The 17,772-nt window shown below is 37.3% G+C and overlaps 1 protein-coding gene across 5 annotated transcripts in view; it reads left to right on the plus strand.

Annotated features, from left to right (window-relative positions):
- The first annotated feature begins 1,948 nt into the window (after positions 1-1,948).
- Positions 1,949-17,772, plus strand: part of FILIP1 (filamin A interacting protein 1) — a 125,531-nt gene continuing 109,707 nt past the window's right edge. For 4 of the 5 annotated variants that reach the window (XM_080388105.1, XM_080388104.1, XM_080388107.1 and 1 more), the window contains exon 1: positions 1,949-14,014. The gene's annotated coding sequence lies outside the window, so the exon portion shown is untranslated. The remainder of the gene's footprint in view (positions 14,015-17,772) is intronic. The other variant, XM_080388108.1, reaches the window with a different exon arrangement.

A 17,772-nucleotide genomic window follows, 5' to 3' on the forward strand; every position in this document is an offset into this window, starting at 1 on the left:
AGATGCTTTCAAGAGTTTTTGTATTTTGTGCTGTGCCCTTCCTTGTTTATACTAGCTTCAGCTGAGGTAAGCATGACCACAGAGATAGTTTACATCAAGCTCAAGTTCAAGTAGAAAAGTTGGATTGAAACGTGGAGAAGAGCATTATTAGCTTGGCTAAGTGCATTTATTGCCAAGGTATATATCTCTGTTGACCCTTAGTCAGTAGGTCTGAGTAGTCTTTCCTGTCTGTGGCATGGGGAAAGAGCCTCCTGGCCCTGCTTGTCCCTCCCTCCTGCAGAAATTCGTTGGGTTTTAGATACAGAACTCTTTTAAACCAATAGGTGTTTGGTACCAAATGAATAAATTGGGCAGGTTTTAGCTGCAATTTATGGTCATCTTTCTACTTAACATATAATGCATAGTTACCTCTGTCTCAAGCTCATTATGGTTGTGTTTTCCTTCCATTTAATGTGAAGTTCATCAGCTGAAGCCCGAAGTTACAAAAACTCCTCCAAAGTTTTGTTAGCAGGAATATCTAATCTGAAGTGTCTTCTCTTCAGGTATCAGATTTCTCACAGCTGCACTCCTTGTGTGAAGAAAAATTGTGGGATTTCTTCTAACCAGTAATAAAATGGTGCATTTCTGGGTAACCACTATTAGCATCCTTCCTGAATTAGTCTCAGAGCTGTGGGATAGAGTTTGAGCAACATTTTCATACTATAATATGCTGAAAAGTTGCAATATATAGTTTGTTAAACTATAACAAGCAAAACAAGTAACAGAAATTAATTGGGGAACTGCCACGCCGGGTTTTTAACAAATAGTGCTTTGCTGTTTTACCATGAGGTGTACCACAGAAAGAATGAGAAGCTTTAGAAGCTGTGGGTAGTCCAGGGGAATGTGTATCTCTGTGATTCTATTTTCTGCAAAGGTCAGATGAAGGCTGACTTAATTTTGTTAGTAGCTGAACAGAAGACAAACCTGTTTACATTCCAGAAGGATTAATTTCATGATTGTGGTGAAGTCAAAGAAGAGGAATTTGGGAGGGTCTGCTCATTAGTGATCTTTCAGAACAACATTTCAGTGCTCCTTTTCCTTTTATGTGTTTTAACTCTCTACTTTTGTATTATTCAAACAGTATAGACAACAAAAATCTATGGTCTTTGTTTCTGAAGTTGTTTTTTATAAATAGGGTTTGCTATAGTTTTGCTTATTCTGTTGTAAGGAGCTAATTTTGTAATATTTATAAAATTTAATTTGTGAAGATAATGATGTTGGAGAATTGTTGAAAACATGGGAGATTTATTCTGCTATGTTCTCTTTTACTCACCTATTCATTGAAGAAACCTAAGGCAAGATCTGGGATGTCAGAAATATTTACATAAAAGAATAGGGAGATGGTCATATTCAGTGTTATGTGTGAGTTTAAAGTTTATATGGCCCATATATGTTTGGACTAGATTTTGTTCTCTGTGGAATCTGTCAAAAGTGTGGATCTTAGTATTTGTGGAATAACCTATTTTTCCATTAATTCCTGTAATGCATCCTGGAAAAGAATCAGGAATACAATAAAAGACATGTGCTAGCTAGAATTAAAGAAAAAAAGCAGGGAATCAGCAGTAACAAAAGAGTCAGAGGGTATTCACTAAAAACCCTCTGGCCTCTGTCTATGACCTGAAGACAGTAGTGGAAGGACCTCTTCCCACAGTGCCTCTGTAAAGGTTTTACTGGTTTTGATGGAGAAAGATCTCAAAGTAAGGAGATACTGCTCTTCACTGGGAAGCAAGTCCCTTTTTCTTAAGGGTTCAGTGCTTTTCTGGGGGTGACTAGCCCTGCTTCTGTCCTTGCCAGCACTCTGGAGGCTTTCTTGTCTTTGTGCAGTTGAGTGGTACTTGTAACTTCAAACCCTGGCCATCCTTTGCCTTTCTGGGAGTCAACGACTGGTATGTTCCTCATACTCACCAGGGAGCTGGTGAGTAGCTGCATCCTTTCCTAACATCCTAATAAAACTTCTCATCTGTAGCTCTTGCTCTGCACCCGCCTCAGTTCCACCTCTGGCATCCTGATAATTTGAGATCAGTAGTTTGATTGCCCAGAGGTGTCACATAGGTTACCAACTGTGCTTAAATACAGTGTTTGTTCAGGTTTGCTTTGTCCCATCAGTTCTAGGTCTTCACAAGGTGTGAAAGGCCTCTGATGTGCTGCTGTACTGTGCAGGTCCCGCTTACAGCTCCAGTGACTATCTCTGTGCTGCTGCCTGGTACACTCCGTTATTCCTAAGATCTACTCCAAACATGCTGGTTAGCAAATGCAAAACAGTTATTTTCTGCGTTTTTCTTTGTCTGTTTTTTATGTACTTCCTGAAGGATTACAGAGATTATTTTCTTTGCAGTTTGAACAGTGATTAGGCTGATCCTATGACTGACAAGATGCAAAATGCTTGTATGTGGAGAAACAGGTGGAAAACTGGACACTGCCTGCCCATCACCTTTGCTGTACATGGAGGCAGGCTGCCTATTTCTTTCTGTTGCTCCCTTCCAAAAAGAAAATGTTTTTAAGACGTGTTTGTACAGTATTTTGTCCTTTTAGAAATGAATGATGCCCTCAGACAGGTTTCAACATCTTGAGTTACAGTCTTTCTCTCAGGCCTGAGTGGTGCTAGAGTGCTTAGAGTAATCTGTGTTCATAGGAAGCTATTTTCAACTTCAGTGTAATAGTTAATTGGCTTCAATTATCACTCCAGAAAGCAATTTAAAATGCCTTTCTATTTTACTTATTCTTTTTCATCATATTTCTCCTCTGATGTTACAATAATCCATGAACATGCCTTTTGGAAGCCAATAGGTTTATTTTACATATATATATATATATATACACACACATATATGTATCAAAAAAATGAAATCCCCACATTTGCAGCTAAAGGTCCTTTTGGCAGCCATCTCTTCCTCTGTGTGATGGCCCCTGTTTTTGTTATGAATGGTAGAAATAAACCTCAGTGCAGGTAAAGGCTTGAAACTCATGCTCCTAAAGACTAATTTTTACTCTTGGATTTGGAAAGACATTTAAAAATGTCTGTCAGCCAGCAGTGTAAGCCAAACCGATTGCACAAAACGCTTATTTATGTCTAGTCAGGTTCTTAGGCTGCCTTCATCTTTGAAACTTCTCCACTTCTGCTACAATGTATTGGGTGCACAGGCCGCCCATCCTACCTCTTCGCTGATCTCTTGTTGGCATCAGGACATTTTTCTGGTTTCTTCCCTTTCCAGGTTGGATGATTTGTTTGGCTGTTTCTGAAGTGCTTTTTCTCTCAGATTTGTCAGTTTATTGCTTAATAGAGAAGGTACAGTTCCTACTAATATTTAAGGTGAAGGATACAGAGCTCTTATTCATAGTTTTCTCCTTTTTTGACTAGCACGCAATTCTTTTGCTTTTTTGTCTTATAAAGCAGTACAGCTCTATGTGACAAACCAGCCATATCCTTCAGCTACAGCAGAATTAATCTTTCCTTCAGGTGCTCGGGTTCTGCTTCAGTACTTTGTTACCCTCTGTTCAGAATGGTTTGTTTTACTTGTTTTGCAGTGTCTTTCTGATTTGTCTTGTTCAAGATGGTCTTGTTGTTCTATTCTGTTTGAGTTAATTCCCAGCTATGTCACTATCGTCTGGAGACTAATAGCTTTTTTATCTATTACTTGTTTTCTGAAGGGTAAACTGCCCCTAGAAGAGTCTTAGTGATGGTGCCCTGGAGATTACTTGCTGGAAATTTTTTATATCCCAACCTATCATGCATGCAACACTAAAAAGGAAGCAATGCAGAAGCACTTAGTGGATGATCTGGAAGGCATCCTTTTGACAGAAATATAGAAGAATAATTTGAGATTCATGAGCGTTGTCTTGAGTTTCTAGAAGGATTTACTTAGACCTGAGTGAAAGGAAATCTGCTTCATATGAAAGAGTTGTGGGAAAAATACGACAAAATAAAGTAAGCCTCAATTTTTAAAGGTATATATGTAGGAGGGATGCACAAAACACTTGAAAATCTTGGCCTCCCACCTTCTGTAAAAGGAGGAATGTGAGGGTAATATTTGCCAAAAAGAGATCTGTTTCTGATTAAAGGAATCTTAGGCTTGATACAGATTCTAGGGATAGTACAACAGAAGTGCATCAGCTCCTAATATTGAATCGTATGTTTCCTCAGTATCACTTAAATGTGTAGTTCGAGAGATTCTTTGGACTCCTCTTAGATAGTTAAACTCTGACTTTCAGAGGCAGTTAGGTACTGCACTCTTCAGCGCTGTAAGTAACACTTACATGACCAGGAGAGCACTATCACTTTGAATAACCAGCAGTGCAACTTGCTGTTTTATTTAGCTAACTATGAAGACTTAGGTCTCGACACACTAGAATCTTGAAAACATTAAAAAAAACCCAGAACTTGAGGAAGTTCCCCTCATTTCTGGGGGAAAAAAAAAAATCTGCTTTATTTACTTTCTTGTCCAACCTAAACTTTATTTACTTCTTTAAAGCACGTTACATAAAATATCACATGAAAAATGCTACTAAATACACTCATGAAAATACTACAAATTATGACTCTGGAAAAATGATAAATATAAGATGTGGAATTGTACTGCAGACTAGTTTCTTCACGCATTACTCATGAGTTTCCAAAAATGAATGTTTTATAATCTCCTCTGGATGAAATGATTCACTTTGATTGACTATAGAGGAAGCATAAACAGCCAGCTCAGACTGTGTGCCTAACTTCACGGCTGTTTTATGATTTAGATGTTTTCATGATTTAGAGGATGTGAAATCTGCTTGAGGTACTGTTCATTTTGTTTGTTGATTCCGTCTTTGGAGATATTCAGGAACTGTCTGGACATGGTGCTGGGCAGCTTGCTCCGGGTCACTTTGCTTGAGCAGAAGGATTGGATGAGATGACCTCCAGAGGTCTCTCCCATTCTCAACCATTGTCTGATACTGTGACATCTTTTGAAAAAAGATGACATTGCAAGTAGAATGTAGCAGTATTGTTAATTAGTAAGAAGAAAGGTGGCCTAATAAGGTAAATAGCATGATACCATTTTCTTACAAATTTCTTTAGCCAATACTAGCTCTGGCTTCTCTGCTCAGCAGTCTTTGTGGTGCTACGCTTTTGGCTACTGAAAGAAGGGACACTCAGGAATTAGCTGAATATACATCTGCTTAAATTAGCCAGGTAATGAAAAAGAAGAAAACATACATGACTATCAGTGGTGATTGCTGCTTACATTTCACTTAGTATGTACCTCATTCTGTTGAGGTTGCTCATACTGTGAAATCCAATAGTTTAGTGGATGCAGAATTTTTATGGCACTTTCTCTGTTTGTCTCCCTTTCATTCTCTAGGAAGACGTGCCTTGTAAAGAGGCATTCTACAGTGCTCTTGCTACTGCAGGTTCAGTTTCCTCTGTGTATCCCCTCTCTTGATTTCTGCACTGTGCAGTATCGTATGTCCCTGTTGCCTAGGGATTCCTCATCTCCTCTTCCATCACTATGTTGGTTTCTCTAAAAAACTGCATTCTTATTTGCAAGGACTGAAAGGAACCTCAGGTAGTTTCTTGTAACTTAAAGGGATTTTCATCTCAGTAATTTGTGCTAGTAGACAGGTATTGGACACCAGTGCATAGTGAGATTGTCAGACGTTCATCGTAGGTTTTGGTTCAGGTGGATTTTCTAAGCAATTGCGTAGTTACTATATATAGAAAAAGGAACTGTATTTGTCAGTTTGCTTTTTAGTGCTATGAGCCTACAGTTAAGTCAGTCATGTGCTGATATGATCCCGGTCTCCTTTTCCTACTTCAGTGCTATATTCTCCCATGGATGATGTTCTAGCGTAGTGCTTTGTAGTCACAGTGGTAGATTTTATATTTGGTCCAAACATGTTATAGTTTAAACTTTTTTCTGTTATTCTAACTGCTGACGTACTCGTACTAACAGGAGTAGTGTTTATGTTTTGGGGTTTTTTTACAGAGAATGTTTTCCAACAGGTATGTTTTAAAAATACAAATTCTCCTGTTGTTTGGGGAAAAAAAAAAAAAAGTAGTATAGGTTTAGTGCCAAAATATACAGTAACTTTGTATGCTAATATGGAAAAGTTGGGGCAAACCTGACCCTAAAACAATAAAAGTGTTTTTTTATTTTTTTATTTCCTATTTTCATCCTTACTTCTTACTGTTAAAATTTTGTTATCTAAATTCTCCTGCCTTTTCAATAGTCAATAAAAAAGGCAAAACAAATCTCTCCTAACACTCCCTAATAAAATTTGTGCTTAGAGAACAGCATCACTGATTAAAAACAAGGCATTTTGAAATACTTATTTTTTTATTATCACTGGCAAGCAATGTCTCTTTATGTAAGTGAATAGAACACTGATTTATCTGAGCACTCTTCATTATTGTTCACCAAATTCTTAAATAATAGGAAGTGGAAAGAAGTGCTTCAGCAGATTCCTCTTCCCCACATCTGTGAAAGTAAAACCACAAAGTGTAAATTATAGTAAATGTTCAGCGATATCTGGAGAACAGTGACTATTGTTTGCTGAAGAGTCTGACAGAAGTAAGCTATTGTGGATATATCCTCTTTTTCTTTATATTTAAGATGGCATGTCTTTGTTGCTTCATGGAGATTGTAATCTTGAATTTCAAACCCCTGCTTCTGGCCCCTTGCAGAGATGTTCCTCAAGCATAGATTTGTGCCTGAATCTATCTTATCCCTTCTTTCTTGTACTCCTGCTCAGCACACACAAATTATTCTTGCAAATGCACTGTCTGTCTTTGAGAGTTGTATGTTTACACTTTGGTCATGAGACTGGAGACAGTTCTTCATGAAAAAGTTCATTGGACTGTTATTTACATCTGGACTACATCTGTGGCTCATCTCTGGGTCATCTTGTCCTGAGGCATCCAGGAAGACAAAATAGTTGCTCCTGCTGTCCTACCCCTGCTGAGAACTCCAGGCGGGTACCTATTTTGAAGCTGCTGGGATGCTTACACATGTTTTAGCCACTCCTTTCTCCTCAGCAATTGGAGTTCTACAAGTCCACAGATAATATAATAATAAGTTTATGCTTCTATCAATAAAATCTACAGGGATACTAATGATATGAGTGTTAGCTTACAATGTCTTGAGTGAAGTAAGGTATGACAAGTCAAGAACTTGAACTGAAACATGTGAATGGCACCGAGTTGATGACAGAAACCAGTGTCTTACGGGAAATGCAGCTGCAGTCTGGGGGTGTTCAGTGGAAGAAACCTCCCCCCAACTTGCAAGAAACCAAGCAAGGAAGGAACAGATGGTGCAGAATTGGGTGCAAGGCGTACAGATCCTTCTCATCCTCTCCCACTATCTTCCTTGAGTTAACCCTAATGTATAGATAGGTGGCACTGTGTTCTTGGAGATGTCAAAACCAGAGCTTCACCTCCTATGGACATCCAGTAGTCTATGACACTGTTTGCAAGGGCAGAGGTGCTCTTCTTGGTGATCTAGTCCTTACACGTCACAGCTTTAATAATACATTCATATTATATGTTTTGTTTGGAGAAAATATTCTATTACTTCTGGTCTATACATTTATTGTGTAACATTCTTGGTTTACAAAGACTGCCATATTTCACCTCAGGCTGCGCGTTTCATTTGAAGATGCTTCATTTGTGTGGAGGGGAGAGATCTGGTAAAGAACACATCTACAGCAGAGGGATCGTACCACATTCTGTTGATATCCGTACAGTTACATAATTACAATAATGGAATTGTATCTATTTGTTAATTCCACTTTTCCTGCAAGCTATTGTTCTAATGAAGGCAAGATGGCAGAAAGTTGAAGCTATTTGAAAGATAAATGGCCAGACCCTCCACTGGTATAAAACAGTTGTTGATCTACTGATTACAATTAAGCTATACTTTACTGGTTCACGGCCTGTTAGATTTTCTGAAAGACTGGAGTGCTTAAGTGAGTTGAACACTTAATTAATTAAGCTGAGCTAGAAGGCGGCTTTCTTTGGTCTTATTCTATTAAAAGTTTAAGTGAAGTTATTGTTCAATTCATTAAGACCAAGTGTTTATAATATTCTTTGCATGTACTACTGATAATTACCTACCTGAAGCTAATATCTTCATTTTCTTTTCCAAGTGTTTTTTCCTTAGGTATATCTTTATAAAAGTAAGATTAATACAATATTAAATGGAAGGTGATATTTCAAGTACATTACAAAAAATCTGTAGCAAATCTTTTTGACTCCCTTCAGGGCTGAAGAGTGCACAAACAAATCTTGAGAAAATACAGGGCTATTTTCGTTCAGTGCAGCATCTTATCATGGGACTATTCATGAAACATATTCTAGGTGTCCCTTCAAGGAAATATTTAAGCCTCAAAATATTATTCTGGTTTTATCTGTATTTATCCACATTTATCTGATAGATAATTTAATGTCACAGCATTAGACAAGTAGGGTACTTGCTTAGTTGCTTGATTATTTTTTAACAACTCTAGGTAATCTGAATAGCTTCTTTCATAACATGCAAACATCTGCTAAGGGACAGTAAGAAGCTCACTGTATTTAATCCCTAGAAAAGCAGGCTCAGAACTGACTTCGTAATCATTTTTGATTGCCTACTTAGTGAAAAGTGGTGTAGAATTGGTTTTGCTCTATGATCCAAGGGTATCTGTGCACTGTTTCTGAGAGGTCTATAAAAGCCAGGAAAAACACAGCTAGCTCCTGTAGGCTTAGATGTTCTCTGCATTGTAGTTAATTTCCATAGGAACATTTTTAGAATTGAAAAAATTAAGAGAGGTTGAAGGCCACTTGCTAGCCATCTCATGGGCTAGAAGCTAAAATCAGCCAGTATCAAACTGGTAATTGCAAAGTTTCGGTTTGCTTGAAAAAGTAAATGTAATTAACTGTTGGACTGCATTATACATTGCTGTGGCAAATTATCCATATTTGATTTATATAATCTTGTGTGCTTTATTTCACTGCAACTTGCTGTTTTACACAAGGAAAATTCCACATTTCCTGTGTAGGATGCTGTACTAGATTATGAAAATAGTTTCTTCTGGCCTTAAAAGCAATTAATCCATGTTCAGCTCATTTTTATCATAGTCTTTGAGCAAGTTGCATACCACTCCTGGGGTGTGGCAGTGAAGCAAATACGATGATTTACTCCGTTTCCAGAGGTCTGAGTTGGCACTTTCCTCCAGACTTGTGCTTTGGACTGTCTCCATTTGACCCAACTGCAAGTGAGAGCTCGGTTCTGGGGCTTTGGACTCAAAAGTGTCCAAATACGATTCTAAAGGTATCACTGTTTATTCTGTCATTTTTCGTAGACAGCATTGTGCCACTCTGTCTGATGTGCCATCTGATGTTCCTGATGTGGCTATGTACCTAACAGTCTCAAGTAATCTTTGAATTGCACCTCACTTCATCTGGAGAAGACTTATGAAATGCCAATATTTTTGTGGGCACAATGGAGAAATATGAAATTCAAAATAACTGAAATGCCCAAGTTTTTAAATATGTTTCTTCTGTTACTTTTTTTTAAAAAAAAAAAACAAACACTTTTTGAAGACAGAATATGGATCAAGACAGCATAAGAAGAATCAAAATGAAAGACACCTTTTTTTGTTTCACTGGTAAAGCATGCAACACTATTTCAGGAAAGACTATAAAACTCCAGTAAGTGTTCCTGGAAGTTTGTGACTGGCAAGGCACCGATTTTTGAAATATATGTGACATGTTTACCACTAGCAAAATTGAGATATGTTTTTCAGATGTCAAAAAATGGAGTAAATAGTGTAATGAAAATATAAATACCAGTTTTATTTATGCAATTCACTTTTTAATTCTACATGGGGTTTTAGGAAAAAAAGATTATGTATCTGGGAAAATATTTGAATTGCAGAATGTCACGAAGTATTTTAGTTTCATTAATTTAGTGAGATTATGAAGTAGACAGCTAGATAAATCTAAGCTACATGACAGAAATGTGTTTTTTTTCTTTGGTTCTAAAATAGCAGGTGCTTGAGCTGAAGATACAGCAGACCTAATACCTAAAAAGCAGTATCAGCTTTTATGAACTATATGACAAAAGTATCTGGAAAAATGAAAAAAAAAAAAACCAACCCAACACCCTAGCCTTCTCAAAATATAGATTTGAGGGGATGCAGCCAAGATCAGATTCAGCAAAACATAATCAGACAACCCTCCCTTCCAACACACTGTAAGGCAGCAGAAGTTACACTGTAAACTCAAAACAAAGCTGAAAGCAGTAGCACAATCTAAAATAATACAGTTTTTATGGAAGTGAGCAATAAGTATAATGAAAACCATGTGTCAAAAGACTATGGTGCACTACTCTTCAACCAAATGAAATTTTTTTTTTTTAGAAACTAAAATACTGATGACTTACTTCAATGCATTTTAAGGAGCACTTTAATGAACTGGCAGTGGTTGCTCACACAGAATTACATGCATTTTAGAGCTCTTCAGGACATATCGTTAAGAAATTCTAAGCCCATTCAGATAGATTTGTTTCTAATATATTCATCCAGTTAATTATGATGTAAAATACATGAAAAAGACAAAGGTAGAAGGCTGTATCTCTGGATGCCACTATGACTTAAGAGAATGAGATATACTTGTACACTACAGTGATGGATAGTTGAAATAAAAATTATACAGTAATACTATTGTATGTGTACCAGAAAAAGCTTATTTACAGACACACATTTAAAGGTCAAAAGAGATGAGTAAGGTCAGAAGAAGACACCTGTTTTGACCTTCTTTATAAAAACCCATGGATTTTCTGCCAGTTATTTCTGCCTTAAGCCTGGAATTTCTGTAGAGCAGCTCAGGTCATCAAATTTTTTCTTCAATTTTCTAGTAACATAAGTACATGGAAATGTGATAATGTGAACAATGAGAAACACTTCTCTGTATTTGTGACTAAAATTATCTCAAAAAAGGGCGACAGGTCCTGCTGCTGCTTTTGTTCCCTCTCAAAAGCCACATTTTGTCCCCTTTGCATTGAGCTTTACATTGCTCTGGCATTTGGTGTTTTGACTGAAATAATGCTGAGAGCTTTGGCTTCCATTAAAAAACTTCTTAGAAATATTTACTTTGGACTCTGGTATCCTGTTTACTAAATTAAGAGATAACATCATTATCAGAAATTGTAAGAAAGCAACTTTTTAGACTTATTTGTAGGATGCCACTAGGACTGAGGACGATGCTGTGTATTGACATTAGGACCTAATGTAGGATGCCAAACTAAAAAGTGTCTTTTGTGGTTCTGTTTTTTCTCTTATTCCCCAGCCTCCACAACCTATCTATTTATAACTATTTTTTCTGTCATTCAGTAGAGGAAAAACTTCAATGTGAACCATTTTGATACTGAACAAAGTTAAAAGTTTTATACTTCCAGTAACGTAGATTAATTCCACTCTTTCCTGTGATAGAAGTCCTTATATTTTCTTTGATTCACTTGCAAAATCTTCTATTTCCCCCAGATTTTTGCTGAAATTTCCACTGTGCTTCAGGATTGATAGGTATGGTGCACAGCTGGGGAGTAAGTTTGCCAGTGTACAAGAATGAGCAGACTTGCATCAGCAGGTCACTATTGAAACCCACAAGGACTGGCAGCAGAGATTGCCTCCTAAGAAGTTGTTTTGTTTTCCACTCAGTGAATGTGCCACTAACTAATGGGAGAGAAATGTTGAAAATTATTTGGCTTTTCTGAGATTTATGAGCCAAGTTCATTGTTTTGTTTGCCTGGTTTATTATAGTTGAATGGATAAAGTGCTATTACTGTTGCACTTTGAGCAAGAAGTTAAGGCCAGAAGAGTCAAAACATTACTCATCTGATTGGATTACCTCAATTTTATATGAAGGAACAAAATTTGATGTTCTTTTTAGAATGTGGATATGTGTAACTCTGGTTCAAAGTATAGGCGTGTAACACCAAAGTCTGTGCCAATATATTGTCTGTCTCTACAATAATCTTCCAAATAGCTGTTTCTGTAAAATAGAAGTGTTTCTATTTTCATACATACTCATTATTCTGTCCAAGTCAAATATTGAAATGGACAACATGAAATTAGTGATTATTACTTGGTCTCAGAAATAAAATATATTTGACATGATGGAAGTATCTGGGGCATTTGTAAACATGTCATCAATGTCTAAATATCAGTTACTTGACATAATACCTACAATTTACTTTGTTTTCTGCTTATAAACTCCTTGGGAATGGAAGTATTTTTTCATTGTTCCTTGCTTGTTTAGACAATAACATAGACCAGCAGAAGTCATTCCAGACAGGGTTAGAGCACCAAGCTACAGCTAATCCTACAGCTGCTTTCCATAAGGGCTTGTACTTACCCCCTGGTATCTCATATAGTTGTGGCCAATTAGGTTCCTGCAGGCTAAAATTGCCACAAAGAGCATCATACCTTTTCACTACCCATCCTACGACTTGCACAGAAAACCAGCATCGCTGAAGGCTACTGTTATGATTTGCTTCAATCTTCTTTTGCTCTGAAAGCTTGGGGTGTCTCTACGTATAAATATTGAGAAACAAATTTTTTAGCACCTTTCTACTTTTTTCTTCCCTTTCTTCTTTCTTTCCTCCTTCTTCATCTAACCCTAGATGAATATTGCAGATCATCACTAGGGAAAGGCTTTCCAAAGGAGGCCCATTCTGCATTTCACTCTGAAGCACAATTCAGATGAAAAGAGTTGCTGGGGTGAGGAATTTTCCTTGCCAGAGACGTTTACAGAAGCTGTTCTGCCATGAGGTGGTAGAACTTTGCTCTGGAGTCAGAGATCTGCAACATCGTTGGAGAATCCTGATATCATGGTGGTTTGTGGGCTGAAAGCTGCGCAATGTTACTCCTGGTCTGTTGATTGAGAGACAGCTTAGAATTAGGAACACTAATTAGACCCAGAAGCAAGCATGGATACATCAGAACATGTACAGCCCTGGAGTAATGTGTTCCTAATACTCATATGAAAAAAATAGGGATTTGTTTGGCTTTCCTTTGCTTCTTCAGTGAGAGTTAGAGACAGAGTAGGAATTACTGTAGGAAGCTGTTGGTCTGCGAGAAAAAGATTCTCTTTTTTGAATTGAATAAATATCACAGTGAAAACTTTCCAGACTAAGCCTTTCATTAATTTCTCCATGTAATCTTAATATATTTAAACTCTTTAAAAAGTTATGCTGCAAAAAATTTCTCCCCACGTGTAATTTTTCCCCAAGTGAAGTGCATACCTTTCAAATTATAAACTTTCTACTTGTCCTAGGAAAATCCTCACTGTATAAATAATTGAACTCATCTGCTGTGTACACAAGTATTCTTTCTCTAGCAGTCTAAAATATATGCCTAAATACACATCTTGTACGTAGTACTTTAAATAGTAATTACTCCCGTGAAGTCACTGGAAGCCCTTAAAAGGATTTGACAGTTCCCCCACAATCTTTCAGTGAATGTAGTAGCTGGGCTGTGCAGTGCTACATCCACTGATAATTCAGCAGCTGAGGAACTCAGCAAAGCCTGCTCCAAACTTCTCAGCTGTTGACAGGCTTGACTTGCTGAGAACACTGGTTAAATATAGCACAAGCGAGCTGAGCTCAACAAAGTCATTGCTGTAACACTGTGTGAAGAGACCAGAAGAGGGGAAATACAATCTGAGAACTAAACTGCCAAAGCCTAACACCACCTAGCAACAGTTGAAAAAACTTTTAAACAAAAGTCTGGGTGAGACACAGGCAGAGTATACCTCCTGCTTCTTCTGCCTGGGATTTCTGCGAGAAGCAGCTTCGGTCTTCTGTTCTCTATCCCGTTTCCTTCATTACTTCAGCTGCTGGTAGACCTAGAAAAGTGGGAAAAGTTTCTCCTTTGTGTTCTCCTGGGCTGGATCAACCTACTACTGTGGCACGAGCTGCTGCGTTCTTGTAGTGTAAAGGATATATTCATAGGTTCGTGTTGCTGACAGGTAAGACTGAGCTAACCACTCTAATGCATTCTTTTTTAAAGCTATTATCTTTTCTAGTGACTATTGTCTCTTTCCTTCTGCGAACAATCCTCTGCATGTTTTGGAAACATCAGTAGATGAAAGCTAGGAGACAGGTTTTAGATTTTTTTTATGCTTTCATCACAGAATAACATTGCTTAAATAACTTCTGCAGTTCTTAGAATGAGCATAATCAAGTAGCCAGTACTAATACGAAAAATGTATATAGATTTTGACATGTCGTACTTATATCTGCTTACATCTTGCATTCTGACAGAAGACAAACCAACATTTAAGAATAGAATATATATCATCCCTTACCAGTGATAGTCTAGCAGCTATTAAAACCAGTGACAGCCTGCGTGGTAACTAAGAGGAAACAGCCATTCAGTAAGGAATTATCTGAATACTTTGTGACCCAGTGCATTTGTACCTTTTGTTTCCTTACTAACTTCTAGCACACAGGCACACCTGGTGCCTTTCATACCGTCCTTGTGACAACAGTTCTTGGTTCTTCATCTTGTACTTACTTAGAATATTGTTCTCTGCTCATTTGATTAGCTGTAATGCAACCATCCTAAAGACTGACCTTATGTTTATTGTACCCAAATGTGCTTGAGCTGGGTCATTGTTGTTAAAGCGTTTGTTTCTTTTAGCAAAATAAATGAGAAACTGGTTCTCAGATGTTTTACCAGGACAGCAGAATGGAAGCCAATTTGTCTGTTGGAAATGCATATCCTATGGTCCTATATGGGACCACAGGATATAACGGTCATGTAATTTAAGGGAAGAATTGCTTGGTATGATTTGCTTTCTCTAAACTGACAAAAGCTGCTTGGTCAGTTGAAGAATGAATCCCGCCCCCCCCCCCCCCCCCCCCCCCCCCCCCCCGTCTTTTAAAGATCTCATTTTCTCCAAACAAAAGAAATTTAGTATGCATGTATTTTGAAAGATGTACTGATTATAAATTCATATGCAATGTGAATTCAGTTATGAAGGCAAAGATTTAAAGAATGCACTTAACCCCATGAAAAATCCCTGTTCACAGATTTATGTAGAATTGTCTCAGATGAAAAATATTTATCCTAAAGAAGGAATGGACTGACTGAGTCTATGCTGACTGTCTGTGGTGTTTGACACTTCTTAGTCTCTGGACTCTGGGACTGTCTCAGGAAGATGAGAAGGTCTTGCTTGAGCTGAATAATTCATCCCTGCATACTATATAAATGACATCAATACCACAGCAGGGACATGCTTACAGATTGGATTAAATAGAAATACTCTGAAACAACTTTGACTTGGTGGCTAAGAATGCAACTGCCTGTGAAACAATAAGATAAATCAAGTATTAGAATGGAGGAAAAATCTTTTATTTCATAGCAATGGGCACACTAAAGCACTAAACATGAATACTTTTTGGTGGCCATGATTTAATGTGTAATCATTGCTGTGGAATTACTACAGCACTATGGTATCCCAAATTTAAATCTCAAAAGGATACTTTGGTGATACTTTTTAATTTAGATGTATATTGAGAAAGTTATTTTTTCGTAAGAAAACTGTACAGTAAGAACTAAAACTGAGACAATATGATTGATAGAGTTTTTGTCATCTTGACATTAGAGTGAAAATTCCAGTTTCTTCTTTTGACTGAGTTAATTGGACATAATAAACTGGAGAAATGGCAAATTTGACCTTCTGAATACACAGGGATGACAAAATCTGGGAAAATGCTATACTATTGTCTGCTTTTTGGTTTTGGTTGTTGCTCAGCACAATGTATGGTTTTACAGTTTGGCTTTTCTTGCACAATTTACTTTTAGCAAAGTTTTTAAAAGCAAAAGTTGAATTTATTAGACTGATAACTATCAAGTGAAGTGACTTGAACAGGCTGATAGCAACTTCCATTTCTAACACATGGAGTTGTGGTTTTACGTACATCTGTCTTCCTTTCCACTTCAAAATGGAGGAGAAGACTAAAATTACTCTTCTCAACAGGTGTCCACGAAGAGGCTCTGGGATTTTCCAATCAAATCTGTGGAATATGTAATGTGGCTATTCAACAGATGGTTTCATATTTGAAGAACAGCCAATTCTGCTAATGACTACAGTGATATCAAGCTCAATTTTATATCGAGTCAAAAAGTAATTTAGGTTTTGGCGATACACACCATTGTAGAGATTTTCTTGGAAGACAAGTAGACATAGCATACCCATTTATTTTCCCCATTATAGTTTTTATTTTGTTTGTATTCCCATAACTGGAATGAATGGTGCCTTTCATGGTGCTAAAGACTCTGTATTCCTCCCAATCTGAATCCACTTCCAAACTCTGCCTGTGGCTCATTCTTTCACCTTCATTAGAGCAATGTTATAATTTATGGCCTCTTCTAGCCAATCTAGCCACAGCTAAAGTCATCATCTTAACAGTGTTTTGTCATCACCTCAGTGTTTCAATCTCTATAGAACGTCTGGTTCTTTTTAACACCAAATTCAAAGGCTTGAAATTCATCTTCAAAGCTCAGTACTGTTCTATCTTTGCCTACATCTGCCCTGATTTTCCCATACTCCTCCCACTCATATCTGGTAGACTATTAACCTTCAGCTGTGTGCTAACTGGTCCATCCTCTATGCTACTGGCTTTAGTAAGCTTGAGATTGACTTAATGACATAGGGGTTTTCTGTAGGGACTCTCACTACATGTAGCACCTGACACTAAAGTCATGATAAAACTAAACTTGTCTACTACCAGAGCTGTGTTGACCCACGTAGGACTCCTGAAGATGTAGCTGTGCTTCCTGGAAGCAGCTTGTAGAGTATGTGTAAGCATATTGGGAAATCTCTGCTTTTACTGGTGTGCCCTGTTTTGTTCCTCTGGGTCACAATTTCACCAGTATATGTTCCCATATGAAAAGCTTTTTACTCATACAGGTGTATCAGTAAAACTCCTCCTGATACAGGACCTTTCTGTTGGCATATATTCCACGCATGCTTAATTTAAGGCTTTTGGTAATCTCATCTAACTCGGTTGAGGTACCCGCAGGCGTAAATTAAGAGTGCGCCTCAGAGCTCTGCTGAGTCAGAGGCCAAGTTTATGCCACTGAATTCAGAGTGGGATTTCCTTCAAGTTTAATAAGATCAGGTCTTAGTGTTCAATAATTAACAGATAAATTTCCACTCCCCTCAAGAGCATTTAACAACATGGATCGTCTATATTCCTGTCTAAATGAGTTTTTTCCTAAGAGACATTTTACTTTTTCTCCAATTTCCTGTTTCTTCTCGTCCTTTCTCAGGGTCTGTTGTTGCAGTTTTGCCGTACTATTTTAATATATAAACTGAATTTGGGAGCAGGGATTTTGTCCTTCTACGTGTCTAAAATGCCATTTAGAGAAATAGAGCTATAATATGTGCGAGGAAGCCAGATAAAACAACAAGAAAAAGGAGAAGGAACATTCATATTTCCTTTTTCACCAAAAATATTTAGTATATAAAACCTATGATAAAAACTGAAAGCTAGAAAGATAAAGTAGTGTATGTGATAAAATACTGATAATCTGATGTATAGAAATGTTTAAATATATCTTTACAAGAAGCACAAACACCTGTACTTTTCAGCTTCATCATCTTATTCTGGTGCTTTTTCATTTTTAGCCTTTTCTCATTTCATTTTTTCAATGTTTTCTACTGAAAGTTGTTTCCTAATTTTATACAGAATACTGTGCATTTTTGGGAAATACAGG

Source organism: Falco punctatus, assembly GCF_963210335.1.
Source record: "Falco punctatus genome assembly, chromosome: 5".
NCBI lineage: Eukaryota > Metazoa > Chordata > Aves > Falconiformes > Falconidae > Falco > Falco punctatus.